Here is a 10,031-nt window from a genome sequence, read left to right as displayed (position 1 = left end):
GTGGCTAAAATATTCAAATACCAAATATCGGGGGGTACGATAACGTACGATGCAATTTTGCAAACACTTTAACCGCCAAAAATGCGACAAATTAAGGAGCTATTTAGGGGTTTCCCGAGACCTCAACGTCTTCTAGAAATTGCAACTAATTTGCATATTTAAGATATTTTCAAATGATACCAGAAAACAATGTAATGAATATTTAATTAAATTAGGGGAAGGTCAAGAGGGGAGGGATTACCAGCATTAAATGGAAAATTGCAATATCGATTAATGTTAACATGAGGAGGGTAAACAGTGATGTTGCAAATTTTCGCAAATTTTGAATTTTAATTACTGTGGAGTGAAGGATTGGAGTATGTACGAAGCCCTGGAAATTTGTATTTATGTGTACTCAATATGGTACCAATTGGAATTGTGATGATCGATGGTACTGGAACTTTGAAATTAGAAATGAGATTCCACTGATGGAATGCAGGATAGATATAAAAAGGATTTTAGGGAATTCGAAATTATATGTTTACGAAAAGTTCTAAAATGGTGCTAAACTTCGAAAATGGTAGCATATTATATTTTGTGAACAGATAGAGCAGAAAAAAAAACTGGAAATTCGGTATGAGAATTGGATTTGGAAAGTATGTTTGATATATGAAGGGGTTTGGAAATGTATATGGAGGTGGAAAGTAGTGCGATAACTGTTGATAGAAAGATTCTGCAAATAAGATTATACGGAAAGTACTAAGTGTTACTAAATTGGTATTGAGTGAATATATGGAAGTGGAAATTCTGGGATTTGATGTTAAGGTCTATGTTGGTATTTGGTGAGGAAATCTAGTGATGATTTTACAAAAACTTTAATAACAAATAATTGGAATCGGAAATTTAGTACGATGTATGAATTTTGATTAAAAATACTTTACACGATTTGGAAGGATCTTGAAAAATTAAAAAACAATAGTCGAAAATACCGCTAAAAACCGTTTTAGGCTATACGAAGTTGTGAACCTGCACAAGGTATTTTTTTTTTTGTCCTAGGCTGTAGTGCCGATTTCGAATTTCAAATACGAACAATTCTGTTGAGGGAGGGTATAAAAAATAAAAAGATTTTAATTAGAAATTTTAAATTTCGGAATATAACCCAATATTATTTTTATTAATTACCCTGCATCACCTGCTTTAACAGATTAGAAAGTTTCATTCAGTGTTCTGGCAGATATATACCCTCTGAATTTGATTAAAAAGGAAAATAGTAAAATATTTCACCTACGTATTTCAACATAACATTAGATCTAATGGTAGTACAAACATTGTAATCTATGAAGTTTCAAGGGAATACTATATAGCATAAAATTCTACGTCGATTTAACAATGACCGTTCGTCTGGCTTTCCATATGTGGAAATCACTCTAGCTTCCAATCGAATTGAAGTAGATTGATAAAATTGTACTCAAATATGTGTTGGTTCTATAGGACTTTTGATATAGAAAATGGAGGTATATAGGTCCACGCTTAGGTACAGCCCCCACACACCTGCACCTCCCGATATTCGGTATTTTGATGATTTTAGCGACTTTATTTACAGAAATTGTTTCAATTTTTAATAATAGTTCGTAATGGGTAATATAGTCTCTGGTAGAAATTGCCTATGCAGGTTAGTGACATTATTAGTCGGAATTGTTTCAAATTTCGTATTTGAAATTCCTTATAGGCACTCCTGTCTATGACAGAAAATTGTCTGTACAGGTCTTCGTATAGCCCCCATATCTCCATATATTCGGTATTTTTATGATTTTAGCGACATATTCGTCGGAATTATTTCAAATTTCTTATTTACACTTAGTAATGGAAAACACCAGCTTGTGACAGTAAATTGCCCATACAGGTACACGTATTCGCGTGGATTCCAAAATCATTAATATTCGGTTGTTTAACAACATTTTTAGGGACTCTATTTGTTTTTTATTATTTGTTTTAATACCGCACACTACATAGCGGTAAGGGTATTATGCCTTTGTGCATTTGTTTGAAACATGTAGAAGGAAGAGAGATAGTCCCATAGTTTTGTTTTGAGGATCTTCAGATACAGCCCAGAAATACCTCCACCAAATTGTATCAAAATCGGTTCAGATTTGGATATAGTTCCCATATATATCTTCAACCGATTTCAGATCTATTATGCAACCAAATGGCTAATATCAGCCCAAATGTGGTGGTTTTGCACATACGACCAAATTCAGCCCCAAAGGCAAGGAATTCAAATTTAGTGAAAATCGGTTACGATATGGCTATAGCTCTCATGTATATATTACATCCGATTTAGTGTTTAAGTTCCTCATATTCGTATATGTACACTACGACAATAATATTTAGTACCAGATACCAGCTCAAAAATACCTCTGCCAAATTTCGAGATCGGTTCTGGTTTTGATATAGCTTCCAGCTCTACACCACAAGGTGTCAGGGTATTATGTCTTTGTGCATTTGTTTGTAACAGGCAAAAGGAAACGAGATAGACCCATAGTTCCTTTGATGATCTGCATAGAATCACATTCTGAGTCGATTTATGCATGTCCGTCCGTCTGTCCATGTATTTTTGTAAACAAGGTACAGTTCGCTTTATTGCCCTATTCAGATGAAATTTTGCACAAATCATTTGTTTGGCCCAAGGACGAACCCTATTGAAATTGGAGATAATCGGTCAAAATTTAGATATAGCTCCCATATATATCTTCGTCCGATTTGCCTTTTATTGTGCACCAAACGTGTAATATTGGCCCGAATAGTATAAAAGTTTGCACATACAACCAAATTATGCCTGAAAATAGGTATGCCAAATCTGATCGAAATCGGTTTAGATATAGCTATAGCTCCCATATATATTGTTCATCCGATTTGTTATTTTTGTCCTTCGCAGCCGTAATATGCACTCTGTTACAACAATACACTACGACAATAATATTTAGTACCAGATACCAGCTCAAAAATACCTCTGCCAAATTTCGAGATCGGTTCTGGTTTTGATATAGCTTCCATCCAATATCCATTTAGATTTATTGTGTCAAATATGTAATATCAGCCCAAAATTAAATGGATTTTTTTACATTCAACCGAATTTTTCGAATTGGGGAAACTCTGGTCATATATATCTTGCTCCGATATATATTGTTTAATATAATTCTTGCCGCATGTATAACTTCATGCACTCTGTAGCAATTATATATATTATAAATGACCTCGCTGAAATTTTATGGAAATCGTTTCAGAATTGGAAATACCTCCCATATATTAGTTCTCTCAGATTTCGAATTATAACACACGGATATATTAGATTTCCACACTTGCAGAGTTATCGTGCCTATAGATGAGCAGCATCAATATATCGACTCCGAATATACTAAGACCGATTTTTTTGTGACCCAGGGATTAAAATCGTTATTTCAATGTGGCAGGATCTTGCCCTATCAAATGAATATGCACAGTTAAAGTCACCTATGATTGAATATCCTTTGGATACTACATACCTTCCAAGAAAACAATTTCAATTTATGGTTTAGCTTTTCCGGCCATAAGCACTGCCGCTCTTAAGAAACAACAAATGTACACCCAAAAAAATCCACAGAGTACATATCACAAATCCATACAAATCCATTCGTACGGATGTCTACATGATCCAAAGAGCAAGAGATGAACGCAAAAAAAAACAATATAAAACAAAAACACCAGTTTATTATGGTCTCATCGAAGTGAGTTAAAGAAACGAACAACACACGACAAGTGTACAATTTAATGAGTCTGTATGTAAAACATGTTTATCGCCCAGCGAGTGAGTGTGCTGATGAGGATGATACAAAAGCACTCATTCGCAGCAAACAAAAAACGGTACCCACTCGGGTGGAGACGTGACTGGCGGCAGGTTACGCAAAGAGCAGCAGCAATTCCATCACACTTTCAGTCAACCATCCGTAGATGAGCGGCAATTTGACGCACGCTGTTGTATAACATTTTGTTGTTGCTGTTGTTGTGTTGTTAATATCACTTTGGTGTACCCAGTCAACTACGAAACATATACATAATGTATATAGACACGTGGCGGTGTGTCGTGTGTGCATGGTGCCTTTGCTATCTGCTGTTGCTGCTGGTGCGAGCTTGGATTTACACATATGAATATTTGTTCTTTTTGTTTGTCAGAATAACGACAGAGTTATACTCATACACATATGGTGCGATATGCCAGCGTGTTCCATCGTTCTTTGTGGGATAGTCTGTGGACACTCACACCCACACTGGCATAACTTTTAAATGGGAAGATAAATAAAGTATTCCTGAATTGGTTGGTTATGTATGCTATGCTACTGCTGTTGCTTCGCTCAGTGTTGTGTGGTGTGCATTGCTGAAAATATGTCAGTATGTCCAGTCGGGCCAATTTTTCATCCGGCCATCAACAATCATCACCAGCCATCCAGCCAGCCAGTCAGTTGTGCCAAACATCGCCAGTCCCCTCCCAGAGGCAAAGAGGGAAATGCAGAGGAAAACACAATAATAGTATGACGCCACAATTCAAAGGACAATGGCTAGGAATTTGTCACCAATGCTGATGCCCACAACAACGAGGACAACAAAAACAACAACACTCTGTATAAAAACAAAACAATTCACATAAAGAACACCGACCAACACCATCAGGCCTATTACCATTTTTAACAATTTTATTTGTATTCTGAGTGAAGAGAATCATTGTTGGATATGCGAATATGTTGGCTATTTAAATTTGTTGCTTCTTTCAGTGGCAGAGTATGGATTGGTTCGAATGCTGGGCAGAAACAAATGAATATTAAAGCTACATTAAAGAGAAAGGCATGCATGCATGCATACGTATGTCAATAACCCTATGTTGCATGATATCTTAGCATTATTTGTGTATTAGCTAATTAACATAGGTGTGGGATATTTCCTTTAAATATTTCTAGTCCTTCCACGATGTAAACGATTTTACTGATACTATCTAAAGTAGGAAAGCAATGTATCCTGTCCAGGGATAAAACCTTGACTTTCTTCAGTTGTAACGTGGTTTTCTCTCCTCGGCTGAGGTAAGCTTGACTGGCACCCAGGGTCTCCATAAGGACCCAATAAACCTTATGAAATAATAGCGATGTCCGGTTGTCTACGATTGACACGCGGGTGAAGTGTGATTAGAAGGTGAAGTGTCATAATCCACATGGACATTATCCCATTAAAATTATAGGGATTATGATCGTTTTTTTCGGTTATGGAATGGGGATTCTGTCCAAAAATATCGGTCGTAATCCTAGTAAGTGGCGGACGTAATATCCATAATAATGGGGATTTTGTCCAAAACGATTGCGGACATAAATCCCATTATGAGGTAGTGATTAAGCAAAGTCATTTTTCGTTGGGGAAATATCCGGTTACACGGTATTCGAGCCGAAAGTTCGAATACAAAATCTGGTTTTTATCCGCTCGGGCGGGGCCGACTTTATGATACCCTACACCACTTTGCTAATTTAGTAGAGCTCCACATAACAATTACAAGTTTTTATCGGAGAACTAAATATGCCAAAGCATTTGTATCTTTTAAATTCGGACTTGTATTGCCCATTTGGTCCAAAATTAATTTGAAATCAGATAACGATATATATGGGAGCTATATCCAAAACTGAACCGATCACGATAATATTTGGAAAAGATATTTCTGAGCTATATTTTATATATTTCCCTGAATATCGTTGTTACGGAGTATATATTACGGCTGTGAGTAACAAATACAACAAATCGGATGAAAATATATATGGGAGCTATAGCTATATCTGAACCGATCTTCACCATATTTGCCATACTAGCTTCTAGATTCAATTCGGTCTCATGTGCCAAATTCCATCCCATTCAGGCAAATATTACACGTTTGGTGCACAATAAAAGTAAATCGGGCGAAGTTATATATGGGAGCTATATCCAAATCTGAACCGATCTCGATAAAACTTGGCAAAGGTATTTCTGAGCTGTATTTGATATATTTCCCCAAATATTGTTGTTACAGAGTGCATATCACGGCTGCGGAGGACGAAAATGATAAGTCGGATGAGCAATATATATGGGAGCTATAGCTATATCTGAACCGATTTCGATCAAATTCGGCATACTTCTTTTCAGGCCTAATTTGGTTGTATGTGCAAAATCCCATACTTTTCGGGCTGATATTACTCGTTTGGTGCACAATAAAAGGCAAACCGGACGAAGATATATATGGGAGCTATATCTAAATTTTGACCGATTATCTCCAATTTCAACAGGGTTCGTCGTTGGACCAAACAAATGTTGTTTGGAAAATTTCATCTCAATCGGATAATAAATGCGACCTGCATTTGTTCACAAGAATACATTGACAGACGGACGGAAATGCATAAATCAACTCAGAAAGTAATTCTATGGAGATCCTCAAAAGTAACTATGGGTCTATCTCGCTTCCTTCTCCAATGTTACAAACAAATGCACAATGACATAATACCCTGACCACCTTGTGGTGTAGGGTATAAAAATGTATGTATCATACGTAGCTCTCTCAAGTAACCAACCTTCGGCCGGGACTTGAGATTTTGTCTTCTGGAGTTTTTTTAACTTTATTGCTTTTTTTCTGGGACATCTCCAGCACCAACTACGCGATCCATAGTTTATATGAACTTTATAACTTTTGAAAGTAGCCGACCTTCAGTCAGTCCGGGACCAGTTCAAACATCCCCATCGTCTGACCACTTCTTGCATAGATATCATAGCGGATTTGAGCTATGATATGGTATAACGAGCCAAAGACTACTGTAGAATAGCCGAATTTTCTGCGGGACAATGAGCAAAATACTACTGCGGAACAGTGGGGAATTCTCCTGTGGGACAACGATCCAAAGCCCCTGAGTAAATTAATTGTCGACTACTTAACTTAATAAGAGCCAGTCTTAAACAAGTAAGGAAAAGTCAAAAGTCGGGTAAAACTCCCATAACAAAAGAATTTATTTGAAGTACATCATATACCCTATCAATCTTTGGCATTAGAGCAGTTATAATTTGGTTCCAGATGGAACGAATATATGGGAGACATATCCAATTCTGAATCGATTTTCACTAAATTTGACGGAGAAATATGTATCGGAGCCGAGTTCCACAAAATAAACAAATCTGAACCGATCTTGAAACAATTTGGCAGAGGTATTTCTGGGCTGCATCTGATATCTGGTACCAAATACCATTGTTGTCGAATGCATATTACAAATCTGAGGGACTTAAACACCAAATTGGATGAAACATATATATGGGAGCTATAGCTATGTCTGTACCGATTTGGATCTACTTGCTTCTAGACTGAATTCGGTTGGATTTGGACTTGTAATGGCCATTTGGTCCACAATTAACCCGAAATTGTTAATTGACGAATAAATCGACTCAAAAGTGATTCTATGAAGATCCTCAAATGGAACTACAGGTCTATCTCGCTTCCTTATCCATGTTACAAACAAATGTACAAAGACATAATACCCTTACCACTACTGGTGTAGGGCATAAAAAGGTATTCCCAGCTAATAATTTTGTTAGTCAGAAAATCACTAACAACCTTTTGTCAAGCCCCCTGCAGTAGAAAGCCTCCCTCATCATAACCCAAACCGAACATCCGCATTATTTTCCCGCTTTTGGTAGACAATAAACGCCTCGTATTCACGCATTTTAATACCCACCATGAGTTGTGTCATTTAATCTTAGGTAATGACCAGTGAGAATCAGCGCTGACATAAGCAGATCGCCCGCTCAGATCATAACCTTTGAACCCTCGCACTGCCCAGAATTCAGAGAGGCCACCAACCTTCGATTCAGAGTACTGCCCAACCATCCTGATGTTCGGGTAGAAAAAGAATTTTCCCATACATCATGAAAGCTGCTGCCGCTCGCTATATAACAGGGGATTTTCAAATTATTTTACGATTATGTGAAAATCTCATCCGAAACGATAAACTATCAAAAGCGTTGTTCCCGGATTTAAACTCAATGATAATGTTGATACGGCTAGAGTTGAGTACCTGGTCAAAGTTCTCAATCTCACTTTTAGTCCCGCTACTGAAGCCAGGCAAGGATACCAGCTGTAGCGAATCATGTAGGCCAATTTTGCTTTCTGCGACCAGTTAAATAACTACTTAATGGGGGGATTATGAAAATATCCACTACGAAATCTACAGTAACACCACATGGTCAGCGGAGATTATGTTATCACTGAATGTTCAGGTCAATGGTGCTTTTTTAATTACGACCACCAATTACCCAAAGGTCTTAGGAGTCCGCACATACCACAGCTATCTGCGATAATATTAGAGATAGGTACAAAGTTCTAAAGTTTCTTATCGGCAGGACTTGGGAGCCAACGTGATGGACCGGTTTGTGGTAAACTTTGCAGCTCCGGTGTGGTCCGCCAAAGTTAGTGCTACGAAGTGGAAAAGTATTCAGTCTTGCGGAACGCCGCAACAGGATGTCTCCTCTTAGTACCTGTCGACCATTTATATGAATTAACGAAGGTCTTACCAGTGGGACTGCATAACAAGATGCTACCAATGCAAGACCTGCTTTGGTGTTATAAACAGAGCCATCCCAATCACCATCTAGTGGATAGGCAACTCCCGCCATGGCACGTAAGGAAAGACCTTCGTAGAGAGATACAGAGGTATCAGGTATATTCTCTAGATCAACAGGCCTATCAAGCAGGACTGACTGGTAGTCCCTATGATGCGGTCACAGAAGTCATGGAGGAATATAGAGCGAATGCCGTGCTCGGAGTCTACCTCCTCTCATCGCAGCCTATTTGAGAGAGCTGCTCCAAAAAACTCATGTAGTTTTGGTATAATAAAGATTAGGATGATGCAGCCGCCTCAATTTGTATTGGGTCCGGATTGACAATAGTGTTGAGAACACCTGTCCAGCGCGTGACACAGGTCCACATGAAACTCTGCACCTCTTTCGCTGTCCAGTCAAACCTACACACCGAACTGCGGTATTGTTATGTGTGACACAATTATGTAGGTTGAATTCTTCATGAATTTGAGGTTAGAAGCAGAACCAGTTTGAGAAGAATCAGAAGGAACAAAGCAGTAGCAGCTGCAACAATAGCAAAGAAACGTGTGCGACTTTTTTTAACAAGTGTTGCGAAATAGATAATAGCTTAGAAATCACCCTTTTGTAAATTCCTCTAAGGGTGGTTATATTCAAATGCCTGTCATGTTCAAAATATTAAAAATCATTATTTTTACTTCTGCAAAATGAGAGAAAAAACTGAAAATTCCGAAAATGCGTACTGGCAATGGAAATATTAGAATGAATAAGGCCTATACAGGTAAAGTCACATCCAAACGGTTGCCTTCCAACTTTTTGCTTTGTTATATTTTTTTATCTTATCTTCAAATGAAGACCTTTAAAATTTCTTTGTATCAAAAAAAGTATCCAAATATCCGAACATATATAAATTAAATGAAATATTACAATTCGTACAAACTTGCCCAACAAAAGCCTAACAAAATCACATTAAGAGGAAGGATACGATTTGTTACCTCAAAAATATATATTCATACATACACACACATATATATGAATAAATAAAAAGCACAAGGCAACCCATTCGTGTTATAGCAACACCAAAGTTATGCTTGAGCAACACACAAGAAATGAAAAAGAAGAAAAAAAAGCAGCAGCAGCAACAACAAAAACAACATCTTTAACAAATATCTAATTTCTTGCCCAAATGAGAAAACACATTAAAGTCATGTTCAGACATACACAACTTGTGGAAGCTGAGAAGGGGTCTCTTTCTATTCATCCATTCAGTCAGTCTTTCGTTTGTTGTACTTTTTTATTGTTATCTAAACACAAATACTCACACCCAAAATTATGCTTTGGTGCACACACACACACACATACAATCTTTGGCATACCCACGCACAGAAAACAAAAGTACAAGGTTTTAACAGGCGCCTAAAAGCGAGCACCAT

Source organism: Musca domestica, unplaced genomic scaffold (assembly GCF_030504385.1).
Source record: "Musca domestica strain aabys unplaced genomic scaffold, Musca_domestica.polishedcontigs.V.1.1 85, whole genome shotgun sequence".
Lineage (NCBI taxonomy): Eukaryota > Metazoa > Arthropoda > Insecta > Diptera > Muscidae > Musca > Musca domestica.
The sequence above is the reverse complement of the archived record's forward strand: the minus strand, read 5'-3'. Positions refer to the sequence as shown.